Source organism: Schistocerca gregaria, chromosome 1 (genome assembly GCF_023897955.1).
Source record: "Schistocerca gregaria isolate iqSchGreg1 chromosome 1, iqSchGreg1.2, whole genome shotgun sequence".
NCBI classification, from domain to species: Eukaryota; Metazoa; Arthropoda; class Insecta; order Orthoptera; family Acrididae; genus Schistocerca; species Schistocerca gregaria.
Genome location: NC_064920.1, coordinates 1,179,060,293 through 1,179,078,708, shown reverse-complemented (window position 1 = coordinate 1,179,078,708; position 18,416 = coordinate 1,179,060,293). Strand labels below are relative to the sequence as shown.

The following is an 18,416-nucleotide window of genomic DNA, read 5'->3' as shown; positions in this document are numbered from 1 at the left end:
GCGACGAAAAACGTCTATGCTGTAATGACTTCCATCCCAACTCGTGTATCATATCTGCCACACTCTCTCCCCTATAACGCGATAATACAAAACGAGCTGCCCTTTTTTGCACCCTTTCGATGTCCTCCGTCAATCCAACCTGGTAAGGATCCCACACCGCGCAACAATATTCTAACAGAGGACGAACGAGTGTAGTGTAAGCTGTCTCTTTAGTGGACTTGTTGCATCTTCTAAGTGTCCTGCCAATGAAACGCAACCTTTGGCTCGCCTTCCCGACAATATTATCTATGTGGTCCTTCCAACTGAAGTTGTTCGTAATTTTAACACCCAGGTACTTAGTTGAATTGACAGCCTTGAGAATTTTACTATTTATCGAGTAATCGAATGCCGACGTATTTCTTTTGGAACTCATGTGGATCATCTCACACTTTTCGTTATTTAGCGTCAACTGCCACCTGACACACCATACAGCAATCTTTTCTAAATCGCTTTGCAGCTGATACTGGTCTTCGGATGACCTTACTAGACGGTAAATTACAGCATCTTCTGCAAACAGTCTAAGAGAACTGCTCACATTGTCACCCAGGTCATTTATATAGATCAGGAACAGTAGAGGTCCCAGGACGCTTCCCTGGGGAACACCTGATATCACTTCAGTTTTACTCGATGATTGGCCGTCTATTACTACGAACTGCGACCTTCCTGACAGGAAATCACGAATCCAGTCGCACAACTGAGACGATACCCCATAGCTCCGCAGCTTGATTAGAAGTCGCTTGTGAGGAACGGTGTCAAAAGCTTTCCGGAAATCTAGAAATACGGAATCAACTTGAGATCCCCTGTCGATAGCGGCCATTAATTCGTGCACGGTGTGGGCCTGTTGGTTGCTTCGTCCTTCTGGCAGCCACCGCAAGCGGATGTTCGGCCGGAATGTATACAGTTTGTGATGAGCATAGTGTGAACAATTTCTCGTAGGATGTGCTCCCAGCCTGATTCTTAGCCTGTATTATTTGTGGGTGCCGACCTCTTGTCTGTAACTGCTTCAGGGTGTCCTATAAGATTTCACAGCAAAACTGTTTTTTTTTTGTGGCATTCTGTGTTTCTGGCTCAGCCTCCGACTAGGAAGTGGAAAGATTTGTGCCTCAGCTGAAAGGGGGCGGGGGGGAGTTCGATTGGACATCTTTTGGAATTCTTAATGCTGTAATTTAAACATATTAAAAATTGTTCTTTCAGAATAAGCGCCTGTTTCGTTGGTACACTGCAGTTCAATGTTAATGAGTATTTGTTATTCGTCAAGTGAAGTGTATTTAATGTCTTGCAGTTTTCTGGGACACACAGCTGTGTTATTGAACTCATTTTGAAGTGTTCTGTCGGGCGAATGACTGCTCCCCACTTCAGTGTATGCTTTTAAGTAGTATTGTAATGTTTTTTGGATATCTCTCTGTGGGGTGTATTAATTCTTTCTGTTCAATTACGGAGAATTGTTTAGTTTATCTGGTTATTGGCTCAATTCGCGCTTCACGCACTAAATCAGCTGATATTGAAATAGTTTTTTTATTCCTGTTTAATGTCAGACAGATTCAAATGTAACTTCATTTATGTTATTTCAAATAAATGTGTTGGACTGACCTTAATGAATTATATACAATCGAAGTAAGGGACCTAGTCCTTCATTAGTGCTCAACAGTGGCCTGTGGTTCGGGTTGTGAGCCCCGTGCTCGGACCTCTTACCACCGTGGGGAGTACATCGAATGCCCCATGAGAGTGTGTAACATATTTGTGGTTGTTGCTAGCCGAACATTGGGAAGCTCCTGTTGGTTCAGCTAAATCCCTTTCGAAGATAGGAAAACTGCAGACACAACAATATTGCCTTATAAGGTAGAGGCTGTGGAACATGCCAGCGAGGCGAGGCCACAGTCTAAAGGACAGAATGAGTTCTGAGTAATCTTGCGGGAAAAGATAGTAACTTCAAAAGTAAACTGATGTTTGTAAAAAATGAGAATCAAAAACATTTTAAATAAATAAAAATTGTAAATCTAATGACTAGCAGAGTCTAATTCCATTGCTGAAAGCTTCTTGGGTAAGATAATGACTAAGGTGACAAAAAAGGCCGGAGAAGGTCAGATGAAAGCAATGGTGTTCGTGGATAACTTGATGATTTGGGAAAACAGTGAGGAGGAGATTCAGGAAAGGCTAGAAGCATGGGAAGAGCCTATGAGACAGTATTGAATGAAATTTGGTTAAACAAATGAGAGATCCGGGTTGCAACCAGTAAGGATGTCAAAGCAACTAGTGGATTAAGGACTGAAGGTTAACAAATGCTTCAAATGGCTCTGAGCACTATGGGACTTAACTGCTGAGGTCATCAGTCCCCTAGAACTTAGAACTACTTAAACCTAGCTAACCTAAGGACATCACACACATCCATGCCTGAGGCAGGATTCGAACCTGCGACCGTAGCGATCGCACGGTTCCAGACTGCAGCGCCTAGAATAGCTCCGCCACCCCGGCCAGCGAAGGTTAACACTTGAAGAAGGTGGAAAGTATCAAGTATTTGGGAAGTGCTGTAACAGAAAATATAAGAAATGAGAAAGAGCTCGGTGTACGTGGAAGACAGGCAGAAGCATTCCTGCGAAGTGTTAGTGGCCTGGTTTGGAACAAAGACTCCTACAAAAAAGCAAAGAAGTAATATGCAGAAGTTAACTACATCCTAATACTCATCTGCGCACCTGAAACATGGGTAATGAAGACAAGAGATGTAAGCGGATTATAGGCATGTTCCTCTGAAGCAGGATAGGAGCAACAAGGAGAGATAGGATGAGGAATAAGACGGTAAGAGAAGTACTGAAAGAGGATCTATTGCAGGCACGATAGAAACATCAAGGCTAAGATGGTATGCAGTTAAAGAGAATGGACAACAATAGGATTCCCAAAACGACACATGAAATTGAGATGCGAAAGAGACGACCAAGAGGAAGGCCATGGGATAGATGGTTGAAAGGTGTGGAGGAGTGCGTTGAAAAAAGAGACGAGGGCTAGACCAGAGTGAACACTAAAGACGTTGGGGGGACAGGACTAGATGGTTAGGCTTACGTTCCAAACAAAAATAGCCTGGGGCTGGAAACTATTCACGTTGATGATGAGGGCTAAAAGAGGACTTAAAATGAAATTAGCTGTACGATGGAAAATCAGAAAATTTCGAGTATCACCACGAATTCATGAAGTTACACTTCTACAGTCCTGGTAACACTGAAAACCCTCGCGCCGTAGTACCGTATCTGCCGCTAGAACAGACAAAGGCACAGGGAACATCCCATGGATAACATGAAGATGGGCTGCACCTCCTCTAGCGAGTTGTTACGGTGCTGTTATGGGGGGATTTCAGTGTTTACTAGGACTGCAGACATGTAAGTGCAAAGAAATAAAAAATAATTATACAACTCCACTTTTCTAGGTGATAATTAAAAATTTACAACTACCACTGGTACGGAAGAGTGTTGTACCTCGGTACAAATTTCAGACTTTTACCTCTAGCCAGTTCTGTAATGGAAGTTTAATATATATTCTAATTTACTCCGTAAATGATAACATTCACTTCTTAAACGCTTCAATCTTTTTCTAAATTACAAACATTCCATTGTAAAAATTCGATTTTCCAGATGACAGGAAATGTTCCAAGCCACAACGTAGTCATCCACCTAGGAACAAATATTCGATTAAAACTTAGGAATGGCGCAGTTGAGAAAACCTTTTCACTATTTAATCAAGTGTCTGTTTTATTATAACTCTATTATACACCAACAGTCAGTAAATCAAAACAAATTAAGCAGCAGAATTACTTAAAACCAATTACTGGGTAAATGCATTCTGAAACAGAAACTAGTGGAAACAGATATAAGTTTCAATTTTCAAGACATACATAATTGTTAAGACATTAAAGAAAATCAGTTCATTTGTTAGTATCACATGTTCCGTGGTAAACGACCTTCTTCTGATTCAGTGTACAAGATGATGCCCCGATGACGAGGCATGGCTTTACTCACCACATGTTATATAAATACTTTCAAAACTACACTGACGGAACAAAATCGTAATACCAGAAAATAATTCTTGTAGAGTAATGATGTTTCAGAAATACCGGGTGATCAAAAAGTCAGTATAAATTTGAAAACTGAATAAATCACGGAATAATGTAGATAGAGAGGTACAAATTGACACAGATGCTTGGGATGACATGGGGTTTTATTACAACGAAAAAAAATACAAACATTCAAAAAATGTCCGACAGATGGAGCTTCATCTGATCAGATAGCAATAATGAGCATAACAAAGTAAGACAAAGCAAAGATGATGTTTTTTAAAGGAAATGCTCAATATGTCCACTATCATTCCTCAACAATAGCTGTAGTCGAGGAATAATGTTGTGAACAGCACTGTAAAGCATGTCCGGAGTTATGGTGAGGCATTGGCGTCGGATGTTGCCTTTCAGCATCCCTAGAGATGTCGGTCGATCACGATACACTTGCAACTTCAGGTAACCCCAAAGCCAATAATCGCACAGACTGTGGTCTGGGGACCTGGGAGGCCAAGCATGACGGAAGTGGTTGCTGAGCACACGATCATCACCAAACGAGGCGCGCAAGAGTTCTTTCACGCGTCTAGCAATATGGGGTGTTTTTTTGGTTCTAATAAAATCCCATGTCATTCCAAGCATGTGTGTCAACTTTTACATCTCTATCTACATTATTCTCTGGTTTATTAAGTTTTCAAATTTATACTGACTTTTTGATCATCCGGTAAATTTGTGTAGGTAACATATTTAAGTAATTCCTGCTGTAGTATGAAACTGCATCCCAGACCATAACTCCAGGTGTAGGTCCACTGTGTCTAGCATACAGATACAGTAGGTTGGTTGGAGGTCCTCAACTGACCTCCTCCTATCCAACACACGACCATCACTGGCACCGAGGCAGAACCAGCATTCATTGGGAAAGACAGCAGACCTGCTCCTTGCCCTGCAATGAGCTTTCGCTTGACACAACTGAACTCGCATATTGCTGTAGTTTGGCGTCAGTGGAATGCACGCTACAGGGCGACTGGTTCGGAGCTGTCCCCGAAGTAACTAGTGTGGAACAGTTTGCTGTGTCACCGTCAGGCCACCTGCTGTTCAGCATGCTGCTGGAAATGCGGTACGATTCTCCAGAGCCATCCATCCATTTCTCGTAACCTTCTTACATGACGTCGTTCAAACTCAGTGAAGTGTTGATAATGGCCTTTTTGTCACTGTAAAGTCATTCTTGACTAACATCAACTCATCACATCCAGTCTCACAAGTAACTAACGTTCGCGGCCATTACAGCGTGTAGCCGGCCGGTGTGGCAGTGCGGTTCTAGGCGCTTCAGTCTGGAACCGCGTGACAGCCACGGTCGCAGGTTCGAATCCTGCCTCGGGCATGGATGTGTGTGATCTCCTTAGGTTAGTTAGATTTAAGTAGTTCTAAGTTCTAGGGGACTGATGACCAGAGATGTTAAGTCCCATAGTGCTCAGAGGCATTACAGCGTGTATTTAAAGTAAACGTGATTTTCATCCTCAATGCGACGCTATTTGCGCTACTCTTAGGCGACTGGCGTGAAATTTGAGTAGACACCTTAAAAAGATGTAGAAACACGCCTACCAACTTCCGTTTATGTCACAAAACTCCTTGTTGGTGTTGTAATTTTTCCCATCAGTGTATATAGCATTTCACTCACTGTACTTAAACAAGTAACAATACAGTAGCTATTGGCACTACATTTTTGGTTGGTTAGTGCCTCCAAGTACGAGGGCTATTCGGAAAGTAAGGTCCGATCAGGCGCGAAATGGTAACTACAGTGAAAATCTGATGAAGCTTTGCAAATATGTGTTGAGCAGTGACTCTAGCATGCATGTCCATCGCGTCACGTCGCTCTTTTCAGTTATGACCCCACAGTGTGTACGTGAAGATGCCTAGAAAATAGTGTCTCCCGCGAAGTATGAGGATGTGCTGAAAGACTTCGCTGATGTCATACAGCCCACATAACATAACTGTCATACGTTTCCTTCTTCAAGACAATTCTCGGCTTCACTTCGCAGGGGCAATGGAGATGCTCCTGCAGCGCTTTTGATGGGAAGTGTTTCATCACCCACAATAAAGCACGTAATTGGCTCCCCCTCAGTTTCATCTATGCTCACATAAACCGCTGACTCTAAATATAGCATTTTGGCACAGAAAACGAGCTGCAGACCAGTGTAGAGAATTGGCGGAAAGCACAGGCGACTACCTTCTATGACGAAGGTACGGAACAGTTCGTACAAAGCTACGGCACATGTCTAAGTCGGAGCGTCGACTATGTAGAGACGTAGCTGGAATATCTACATGGTAAATAAAACATTTTAAATTTTCAAAGTGGTTTGCATTTCACAACCGATTGGGGCTTACTTTCCGAATAGCCCTCCTACATGTGGCAAGAGCGAGCCATTAATACATTTCCCCTGGGCTGCAGATAAGGTGCTGAATTGAGGGCTGACAGGCACAGGAAGACTTTTCGACACAGAAAAAAAAACAACCAGCACAGTGATGTGTGTCCACATTATAGAAATATCTGCACCAATACCCGTTATACCCTGATTTTACAGCTTTTAAACAAGTAGAACATGAAATACTTACAAATGCTAACAACAACAAGACAAATTGGTGAAAGTGCTTGTGATACTCTGTAATGCGCGTTATGGACAGAAGTACCAATCAAAATACAGCGAAGCGCCAAAGAAACTGATATAGGCATGCGTATTCAAATACAGAGATATGTAAATAGGAAGAATACGTCGCTGTAGTCGGCAACACCTGTATAAGACAACGAGCGTCTGGCGCAGTTGTTAGATCGGTTACTGCTGCTACAATAGCAGATTTAAGTGAGTTTGAACATAGTGTTATAATCGGTGCACGAGCAATGGGCCACAGCGTCTCTGAGGTAGCGATGCGACCAATTCACGAGTGTACAGGGAATATCAGAAATCCTGCAAAACATCAAATCTCCGACATCGCTGTAGCCGGATAAAGATCCAGCAAGAACGGGACCAACGATGACTGAAGAGAATCTTTCAAAGTGACGGAAATTGCTGCAGAATTCAATGCTGGACCATCAACAAGAATCAGCGTGCGAACATTTGAACCAAACATCATTTGATATGGGCTTTCGGAGCCGAAGGTCCACTCCTGTATCCTTGCTGACTGTTCGACACAAAGCTTTACGCATCGCTCGGGCCCATAAAAACCGAAATTGGACTGTTGATGAGTGGAAAGATGATGCCTGGTCGGACTAGTCTCGTTTCAGATTGTATCGAGCGGATGGACGTGTGCGGGTATGGAGACAACCTCATGAATTCGTAGACCCTGCATGTCAGCCGGGAATTGTTCACGCTGGTGGAGGCTCTGTAATGGTGTGAGGCGTGTGCAGTTGGAGTGGTATGGGAACCCTGATACGTCTAGATACGACTCTGATACGTGACACGTATGTAAGCAACCTGTCTGATCACTTACATTCCTTCACGTTCATTCTGAATTCTGTCTGTCTTGGACAATTCCAACAGGACAATGCGACACCCGACACGTCCGGAATTGCTACAGAGTGGCTCCAGGAACACTCTTCTGAGTTTGCCACCAAGCTTCCCAGAGATGATCATTATCGAGCATACCTAGGATGTCTTGCAATGTGCTATTGAGAAGAGATCTCCACCCCTCGTACTCTCGCGGATTTGTGGACAGCCCTGAAGGTTTCATCGTGTAAATTTCCTCCAGTATGACTTCAGACGGTAGTCGAGTCCATTCCACGTCATGTTGCGGCACTACTGCGTGTTCGCGAGGGCCCTACACGATATTAGGCAGATGTACAAGTTTCTTGGGCTCTTCAATTTATATCATACATTTCTAAGTACACTATCTTCTAGTCAGTGCTTCCCAGCCTTTCTTAGACCGTTGTTACCCCTCAGTGCAACTAGGTATTAGCTAGTACCTCCGCTAACCCACCCCCATCGCGTCTGTTCCCGCCCCCCTCCCTCACATTATCATCAACTTTAGCACCTACCTAAAGTGCACAATGAAAGATTTATCTTGGAGCACTATTATTTTTAAAATGATCAAATGATATTTGGTTTGTGTGTGGGTTTTTTTCTGTTAGTATGAATTATGGACGAATTCGTGGTGCATCGCAACTGTTCTCACTAGGAAAACTAACTATCCACAATGAGATGAGACATCTGCTACAAAACATACTTCCCCTGCATTACTCCTCTCCATTGCGGCACTTGCTTGATCTACTCACTGCAACCCAATTCAAAATCAACCAAGTTAAAATGTTTGCGCTATACTTACTGTTAATAAATCACTTGATTGTTGCAGTCCTTACTTCTAAATTGGCAAAAAGTGGAAAACTTCAGTCTGGTGATGCTTTGTGACTGACCGCAGTCGCTTATAATAATAATAATAATAATAATGATAATACTGTGTACAGTACTATGTAGTTACTGCTTTGTCGTGCTGTCAATTAATTCATTTATCTGTTTGGAAGGGAAGGAATTTCTGGACTACTGCAGGTAGTAACTACAACTTGGAGAAGGCATTTTCTTGAGATATTTAACATTTGTTACGTATATGTCTCACTTTTATTATCAGCGATGTAAGGGACAAAGAACAATATGTATGTGTAGTGGATGGACTATATGAGGAACCTGTGACTTCCAACGCATTAATGCTACCAATAGAGAAAAAAATGACTGTTAATACCTTACATAATCAGTATTAGAGTTTTACAAAATTGTGATAATTGTAGCGATCTTTTAAAAATAAGTTAGTTTCGTGACTGAAACAGAATCGAATCATTTAGTTTTCACCACTCAAAAAATTTCCTAGGGGTAATTAGCCCCAGATTGGGAACCATTGCTCTACGACAACACTGTCCCGTACTCATAGAAATGAGGGGCTGTGATAAATATGTTATTTTTGTTGTGAAAAGTAATACTATTTTTAAACTATATAATTCTAGAAATGATAACGGAATTTGATCGCTAATGGAAAGATTTTCAGGTCGTCACGAGAGGGAGGGAGAGGGCCTAGAAGTTGTGGCTGAGGGGGGCGTGGTGCTCAAGTCGCCATGAAGAGCGCGCGCGGATAGAGCAGCACTAATATCTGAACGGTGTGATAGCGAGAGGAAGAAGTTCCAGTAAATAAGGTTCTGTGACCGGTTGGACAATGGAAAACTCGAAAATACAGCGCAAGAGTAGTAGTTGTTTATGGTGCTTAGTAGGCCGTGTGAGCAGCGTGTCATCAAAAGGACATATATGTTTTTCGTGAGGCTATATGGGTTCCTCACAGTAGAGTCTAACTGCGACGGTGCTTCAAGCAAACGCCCATTAAAATTTTAACGAGGATTTAGCCTCAAACTCGAAACGATTAATTTGCCTATTAAGTGTCCAAAAGGCCAACTTTTCCAATGAGAGCAGATTTACTAGTGCAATTTCCAGCCAGCTGGAGTGGCCGAGCTGTTCTAGGAGCTACAGTCTGGAACCGCGCGAACGCTACGGTCGAAGGTTCGAATCCTGCCTCGGGCATGGTTGTGTGTGCTGTCCTTAGGTTTAAGTAGTTCTAAGTTCTAGGGGACTGAAACTTCCTGGCAGATTAAAACTGTGTGCCCGACCGAGACTCGAACTCGGGACCTTTGCCTTTCGCGGGCAAGTGCTCTACCAACTGAGCTACCGAAGCACGACTCACGTCCGGTACTCACAGCTTTACTTCTGCCAGTATCCGTCTCCTACCTTCCAAACTTTACAGGGGACCGATGACCTCAGAAGTTAAGTCCCATAGTGCTCAGAGCCATTTGAACCATTTTTTTTGCAATTTCCATTCATGTCATCAAAAAAGTGCAGTAGGTAAAATTAAAGTTTAGCTAGTAGTGTAAAATGTATTTGGTCATACTAAATTGTTCGTGCTTAAATGGTTCTCAAGATACAATTGCTCAATTTTTGTCCTTCATGATTTTTGAGCGGTTCCTTAAATTTTAAGGTAAACCTGAACAGTGTTAGGCACTGGATAAGTGAGAGAAAAATTTATTAAATGGAACGCTCAATCATGGTTAGTGAACCTGGAATAGGAACACTTGAATCGCAACGTCCAATGAAAGCATAATTGATACTACAATATCCTCTCATGTCATCAAAAATGCAGTAGTTAAAACTGAAATTTAATCAGCTGCGTAAAATGTATTTGGTAATGACTAAATCGTTCGTGCTTAAATAGCTCTCAAAATACAGTTACACAGTTTTTGGTCTTCATGATTGTTGAGCGTTTTCTTAAATTTTAAGTTAAAACTGAACGGTGTTAGGTACTGGATAATTGTGACTAAAAGAGAGTGAAAATTTTATTAAATGGAACGTTCAATCATGGATAGTGAATTTGGAATGTGAACGCTTGAATGCCAAAGCTCAGATGAGATAAATTTCGCGTAGTACAATAAGAAGCAAACTCACTGTCTTACTTGCCGTAATGTTATTCACTGGACGATTCCTCGAATTTTGCTGTTTTACTGAATCTCATTGCAGACAGTTATTTTAAGTTAATATAAGAGTAATATTAATCAATGAAAACAATCACTGAGATGGCCCAATAGTGCTGCTGCTGTTTTCATTCCGAAGTCTGGTTTGTCACTGTCCGTCATGCTAGTCTATTCCATTCAAAATCCCTTTATCTCTGTATAACTACTGCAATGCTCCTTCATTTGTACCAGCTTACGGTAAACAAGCCTAATAATATCACAGTTTGTATCCTCCTCCACACACAGTTGCATCGATGAGCCAAAATATTATGTCCACCTTTTGAATAGCGTGTTGTTCCACATTACAAACACGGTACGACAGATATTCAGCCTGGCATGGATTGTACAAGTCCTTGACAGGACTCCAGAAGTATGTCACACGAGGTACCTACGCACTGGTCATGCTGTTCCCGAAAATCATGGGATGATGATTTACGGGCACGCAGCTGGCGCACGATATGTTCTCCAATATGTAACATCATAGATTAAGGGTCGACCTGCGACAGAAATCGCACAACTTACGTACGGGCCGCTAGACGCCGCCGCGAGCGTAGGTTAGGCGCAAATTGAGAAGCGTATAGCACGTGTCACGTGACACGGCACCACAGCCCGACGCACAACGATTTTACAGAAACTATTCTCTGCAAATATATGATTTTTGCCTTACTTGTAGCGTTATATGTCAGCTTCGTGGCGAAGTGCCCATCACCTCGCTAACGATCATTCTTATTGTGATGTACACATTTTAGTAAGACACTACGCAAAACTCAAAAAGTTTGCAACGAAAATTAGGGGTCGCTTTGATTTTGCGTTTGGTGCATATTACGCCATAGGTTGCTGCATAAGAAATTTAGCTAACGTGCTGAATTTTTATTTAGACTTGGGAGGAGGTCTCTATCTGCCTCCGATCTCGAGAAAATTGATCCCATGTAACACGCTCACTTCCGATTTCACGCCAGCGAGAATGAAATACTCGCAACATCTCTCATATCTCCTAAACCGCTCGAGACATGGAAACGAAAGTTTGGCGAATGATAGCACACAAGGAGGAGAGAATTTTGCCAATTTTTAAACACACGGAACTTTATTATCTATGGCGATATACTTCCCTTTTTATTTATTTCACTCCAGTGACTAATTTTTTAAGAGTTATCGACAGCTAGCGAAACAAGAGCTTCCTAGTATGAAAATAAACATGAAATTTCTTCTTTTATGTTACTCCAAACCGACACTATGAGGTTTTACGTAAGCTATTGAGCTCTTTGATTGCCAGTTACTTGTTTAATGAGGCACTCCGTTTCGGAATTCTGTCTCAATAGCTGCTGTGAGATGAGTTTGGCAAATTACACTGTAACAAAGGAAGTGCAATTAAACCAGTCACCAAGAGAAATGTGGCCGTTACTCACAAACGGTGATGCTTCTTTGAATGAGAAAAGGTTAACAACTCACACAAAAATAGATTGCCAATTTTGTTGGAATTTTGGTGGAATCCCCGTAACCCGTGCTGTTTCCGGCCTGAGTGGCCGAGCGGTTCCAGGCGCTACAGTCGGGAGCCGCGCGACCGCTACAGTCGCAGGTTCGAATCCTGCCTCGGTCATGGATGAGTGTGCTCTCCTTAAGTTAGTTAGGTTTATGTAGTTCTAAGTTCTAGGGGACTGATGGCCTCAGAAGTTAAGTCCCTTAGTGCTCAGAGCCATTTGAACCATGGTATTTTTAACACTGAGCGTTTGGAATGGAAACTTACCAAAGAATTTTATTCCTTCTCATGATCTGAGCAGTATTAAAATAATGACGAGCGTTCCTCCAGGCGGAATGATACCCATGCCAGATACTGGTTACTCACCTAAGGCTTGCCAAACTGACAATGTGCGTTCGCGAATAAAATAGTTGTTATTGAGAAAAAGAAACAATTGATCTGTCGCACAACGCAATGGTCAGTGTATTGTCAGCAGCGAAGGATAATGCGCGCGACAGGAATGCACAAGCTATCCCTGTGTGCCTCGTGGGTTGGAGTTCGGAAAACTGTGTCATAAAAGTAGATCTGCCTTTGTCAGAAGCACATTTCAACATATTAGATATATCTAATCATAACACTCTTTTAGAATATTCCTACTTTCGTAGTAATACCGACCATTTTCTTCAGTTGTGTAACTTGTTGTATAATTAGTTCATTAATGCTGATAACGCCCATGCAACAATTGAAGTGCTTTTTGTCATCACGGCGAACCAATTGAAACTTTGTTATTTGTGACTACTTTTCAACTGTTTCTAGCTTGTAGTGGAAATGTGATGGCGGCATGCATGTAGTACAGTGTGTCGCATTGCATTATTACATCCATATCAGAGTAATCACAGTGAGACTTCTATACTTCAGATCTTGGAAGCTTTTTACCAGGAGCACAAAGGGATCACACCTGTGGAGATTACCCCTTTCTAAATTTTTGTAACAGATCGTACAGATACGCCAGCACACTAGGTAGCGAGAAGATAACCTTGTTTTACTTTCCTGCCTTGATTCATAACCACATGATTTTATAATATTCCTTGCTTCCTTATTCACTACCCTCTGTCCCTTCTTGCGATCTGAAAACCTCACGGAGGCATACGACGTAATACCAGCGGCCAATGGCTAATCAGTTACTGAAGTATGCATTTTTCTTGACAGAAGAAAAACAAAACAAAGCAAAACTATACAGATATAAATAACAGAAAAGTATAATGTACTAACGAAGTAAGCTGGAGCGTTTAAATGGCGAAAAACGAAACACTACACAAAGGCAATAAAATTTGGTACACAGTAAGCCAAAATTTATCGTATGAGCAATACTACCACTGCTCATATGCTCCGTGCCGATGTGAGCATACGGCTGGGCTACTTTTCCGCTCCCCGCCTCAAATTTCCCACGGTGCTAGCGAGGCACGGGCGACGCGAGAAACTGTGCCTCAACCACAACGCCGCGCGACCTGGCGCAGGCGCGTGTCGCGTCCCAGTCGCGTCGCGTCGCAATTTGCGCGGTCCCATTTGAACCTGCGATGTCACAAAAACGCGCGCTGCGCTGCGTCGCGCTGCACGCGCTATACACGTCTCAATTTGTGCCTAGTCTCGTGCTGTGTACGGGCCGCGAGTTGCCGCCACGAGCGCAACCGTATAGAAGAGCTGACGAAGTTCGGCCAGCTCTCATTTTGTTGGCATCTCATTTTTGCCTATTCTCTTATTTGCTTAGTTGCTCTGCTCTTATTCATTTATGGCTCATATTATTGTGCCCTATTTCAGCCATTCTGATTGTTTTGATTTTCTCCCAATTGAGAAGTGCTCATTTTGGCATTTCTCTTTTGCATATTTCTCATTTTGCTAATAATATGCTCCTTAGCTTTTTACAGTTAAATTGATTAACATAGTCTCATGTACTGTTTGTTCATTTCAGCTATTTCATACTTTGATGTTCTTTAAATACTGTAATAATTATCGGAAGAATTTCTTCCCTTATACTTGTGTAAAGTATTCTCGATGTGGGATTTGTTCTGTGACACAGGCGTAAGGTTTGAGCATTTCTTCCCTTAACCTTATGTAAAGGATTCTCGATGTAGGATTTGTTCTATGATACAGGTGTAAGGTTTTGAATATAAATTATATACGAAACTGTGCTTTAAAAGGAATTTATTTTTTCAGTTTGCACTACATCAGACAACAATATTGTGATATGAGGGAGAAATCTGAGGGGCAAATCCACGGAAATAGTCTTAAGTGATCCCCTTTAAAAATAAAAATTTGTGTGACACTGAAAGACGTGACACTGTAGGCACCGTATATAAAATTATACGTCACAAGTGGGTACAGATCAGGCGCATTTGCTGTCCAAGACATCAATGTGAGTTCACTATGATGCCCTTCAAACCACTGTAGCACGCTTCTGACCTTGCAACACGGACAGTTATCCCGCAGCGGAGTTGCCATCGCCGTAGGAGGAGACTTCAAGCATTAAGAGACGCAGGTGCTCCCCAGTATAATGTTCACGTACTTCACCACTATCATGTCCGCCCCGATAGCTGAGTGGTCAGCGTGACAGATTGCCGTCCTCCGGGGCCGGGTTCGATTCGCGCCTAGGTCGGCGATTTTCTCCGCTCAAGGCCTGGGTGTTGTGTTGTCTTCATCATCGTATCATCCCCATCCGGCGGGCAGGTCCCCCAATGTGGCGTCGAATGCAATAAGACCTGCACCAAGGCGGCCGGATCTGCCCCGTAATGGGCCTCCCGGCCAATGACGCGAAACGCTCATTTCATTTCCACAACTATCATGATGCCTTCGACTACCCTCAGAAATCCCAAGGGAGCCCAACTCAGTATACCCCATAGCATGACTCTTCCCTCACCGTCGTACCCATCTGTGACGTGGTGCATGTTTCGTGCAGCCATTCACGTGGATGACGGGGTGTGAGGACAAGAGAATGCGATTCATTCGACTAGCGGCACGTTTCTATCGATCCATGGTGAAAACTCAGTGATGCTGTGACCACTGCAGTCATATCTGACGATGTCGTTGAGTCAACACAGTAACACGTAGGGATCGTGTGATGTGGAGCTCCAGGTACAACGATGGCCTTTGAACGGTGGGCTCTGAAACACTTGTGCCTGCCACAGCATCGTCCTCTGTCGTCAGACCCGCCACAGATCGCTGCCTATCCTGGACTACGCAGTGGGGGATTCTCCAACCTCTACGTCTTGTGATGAGTCCTGGAACTCCGACACTATACGGCCTACTCGTTATTTCACTATCCTTCAGCCACCTTCCATAGGTGCTCGCAAAAGTAGTACGCCAACAGCCGACCAGCTTCGCTCTTTCAGAGATAATGCGCTCTTTGTGAAAACCGTCTATATCTGTGGATTTCCGCGTTTTCGGCGCGTATCTTCGCTGTGATGATTGTCCATTGGTCTCCCTTCCGCTTACATTCTACTGTTTCACATGCCCGCGACACCACAAGGAAGCATTCAGCCTCGCTGTGAACAGTGGTCATAATCTTTCGACTCATCAATGTACTTCCCTCCTTTACCAAATGAACTGAAAACCGCTGCATGGGATGAGCTGTGGCGAGATGGCGCCAGTGTTATTTTGTTCATGTATCGTTGAGATCGATTGTGGTTAAGCTAAGTTATCTTTGCTTTTCGCGTGTCTTATCTACTGGGTTGGTGGGCGAAGCGAGTTGGTTGTGAGCCTTTGATCGGTAGCCCTCGAGCTCTTGTGACTTTCGCGGGGAGACGGGTGTCAACGGCTGCTGAGCGAGCGCAATGACCGTAACACGTTGTGGTGTGAAATTGGTCGGGCGGTTTGATGACATGGGCTGCTTGGAGATATAAGTTCTGTGACTTCGCTGGGAACAAAATTTTAAGGGAAGCGGTGAAGCTGTGGAACCCGCTACCTCATATTGTGTACCTGACAGGGAGTAGGTGGTAATTGTTGTTGTTCACCGACGCACTCAGAGATTTTAAACTTTATTGTTATGGTTAGACTTTCATAGTCGTACCTTAAGACGGTGTGCAAGTTAAATGGTGGCCGTTATTAAAAATTTTCTCAGAAGTTTTGCTACTGCTTTGTGTCTCTTGCAGTCAAATGATTTTTTGTTGTCGTTTTTAAAGCCCGCACTCTATTAATACAGTTGTCCATGTGTGAGTGAGTCAAGGGTTCTGCCGAGTGTTTCTATGTTTCAGAGTTATTGGAATGTCTTTGTGATTCGGGCAGACACTTTTGATTGTGCCAGCGCCTTGGCTGGAAGTGAAATGTCATCCGAGGTCTAGGCCTGGCAGTGTTTAAGAACGTGGCCGCTACCAGATTCGTTCCTATATCGTCTTCAAAAGTTTTAGTATTTATCTTCCTTCCGTCATGGCGGATTAAGCCGGTAACCTGTTGTATATGAACTTGTTTTATTAAACATTAGGGTCTGGCAACTGGGTAATCCTTAAGCTGCATAGCATCTGCTGAGTTCCTTGTGCAGACTTTTCTAGTAACTTTTTATTAACATGTCTGAGCACGTGAATATTTGTCTTTTAAAGATCAGTGTTCCTGTCGAACCTTTTTTATTTAAGTGGTTCTATCACGTTATGTAATGGCATCTTAATATGGCACTAGTGTTCAGGTGTTATTAATTTACCCTTTACCTGTGATTGTTTTCATTATATCTATCTTAAGTGAAGTCCTATACGAGAGTTTGAAGTTTTCAAGTTTGTAGTAACCCTATTTTCTTAATTCTGAATTGTTTGTTAGAGTACTGAGTACGTTTAGTTCTAACAGTAATTGTCAGTTTTTTTAAAAAAGGGTAATGCCAGTAAACTGTCTTAATTATAAATTGTGACTACCAACTATGATTCCCGCTTCCTCTGTTATGGTATTTAAGATATAGTGTGTAAGTGTGGTACGATTAAGGAATCACGTATCACGGTAAATAACGTTTTCGAACGCCTATCCAAACTTTTCTCTGACTAAAGTCACAAGAAATAGCTTAGTACGCATGCTCTGTACGTATTACTGCAAAAAATAGTATTTGCACGACAGGTGCAGACAATGAAAAACCGACACGGCACGCAGAATATTTGCTTTCATTAGCGGGGAACTGTACAGCTTGTGGAGACACTGCTACAGTTCATTGTGTGTATCTACCTCCAGGATTCATTTTACTGGCATGTCTCTACGAAAGAAAGTGGGGAATATACATTTTATCGTGCAACTGTATTCGTAACATTTCATAAATTTGTCACTTCTTCTGCTAACAACGCAACGCGCTCTGAAGTTTGGATGTGTAACATCAATTCCATTTTGTTCTCTTTTTTTTCGCCAAAGAGTTGCGGAAGGATACCATAAATAAGTAAAAAGGTTTCACGTGTGTGTGTGAAGAGCTCGTATTTGTTTCGCGAGAGAAAAATGTAGTTCCTGCAGGCAGGCGCACCTATCTGCTCTTCGGCAAAGTTATGTCGCCCGAGAGCTCCATGAATATGGATGAGCCTGACGCGGTTCTCTTCACCTCATCGTGCTGTCGTTTGGCAGTACTGCTGCCTTTGCGTCACAAATAATTACTTAGGATTTTAAAAATTGAAATTGCGATCTCTGACGGGAAGTGCAGTCGGTGCAATGTGAATTCATCTGGCCACTGCAGTGCCATGGAGCAGAGGTTGTCCCTCTTTAAACACAGTTGCAAGTATGGGACTCCCGAGATGAAAAACTTTTTTTTTTGCTTTCACTTATTTTTATCTTTCAGGCACCACGAGCAACGAACATTAGCTGAAGCTATCTGTGAGTTCATACCTACAGTATTCAGTATTAACGAATGTGCCTTTACAGCCATCTTAAGAGTTGAAAATACGGCAGTGTGTGCCTACAGTTCAGAAAAATCGCAATGGCCAAGCGGTATTCTGCTACATATGCTTAGACTTCTCATGTGACACAGTGTAGGTGATTTCGTGTCAGTGAAGACGGTACGCAGACGAGGATAACACAAAACCCAGTTCCCGAGCTGCCTGGAGGCATGATGCAGTGGTGCCACAACAGATGGAGTCAAGAGGCGTTGTGTTTCTTCTGCTGTCTGGGTGCTATATGGTGTAAGTCCTTACAGGCAGATGAATGTTAACGTACAAGACATAGTGGATATAGAGAATGTCCCTTCTAATACAGTTTTTTTTTTTGGTCATCAGTCTACTGACTGGTTTGATGCGGCCCGCCACGAATTTCTTTCCTGTGCTAACCTCTTCATCTCAGAGTAGCACTTGCAACCTACGTCCTCAATTATTTGCTTGACGTATTCCAATCTCTGTTTTCCTCTACAGTTT

The 18,416-nt window shown here is 42.8% G+C and overlaps 1 protein-coding gene across 1 annotated transcript in view; it reads right to left on the bottom strand.

Annotated features, from left to right (window-relative positions):
- Positions 1-18,416, bottom strand: part of LOC126297570 (Down syndrome cell adhesion molecule-like protein Dscam2) — a 647,360-nt gene that overhangs the window by 292,526 nt on the left and 336,418 nt on the right. The window lies entirely within an intron of this gene.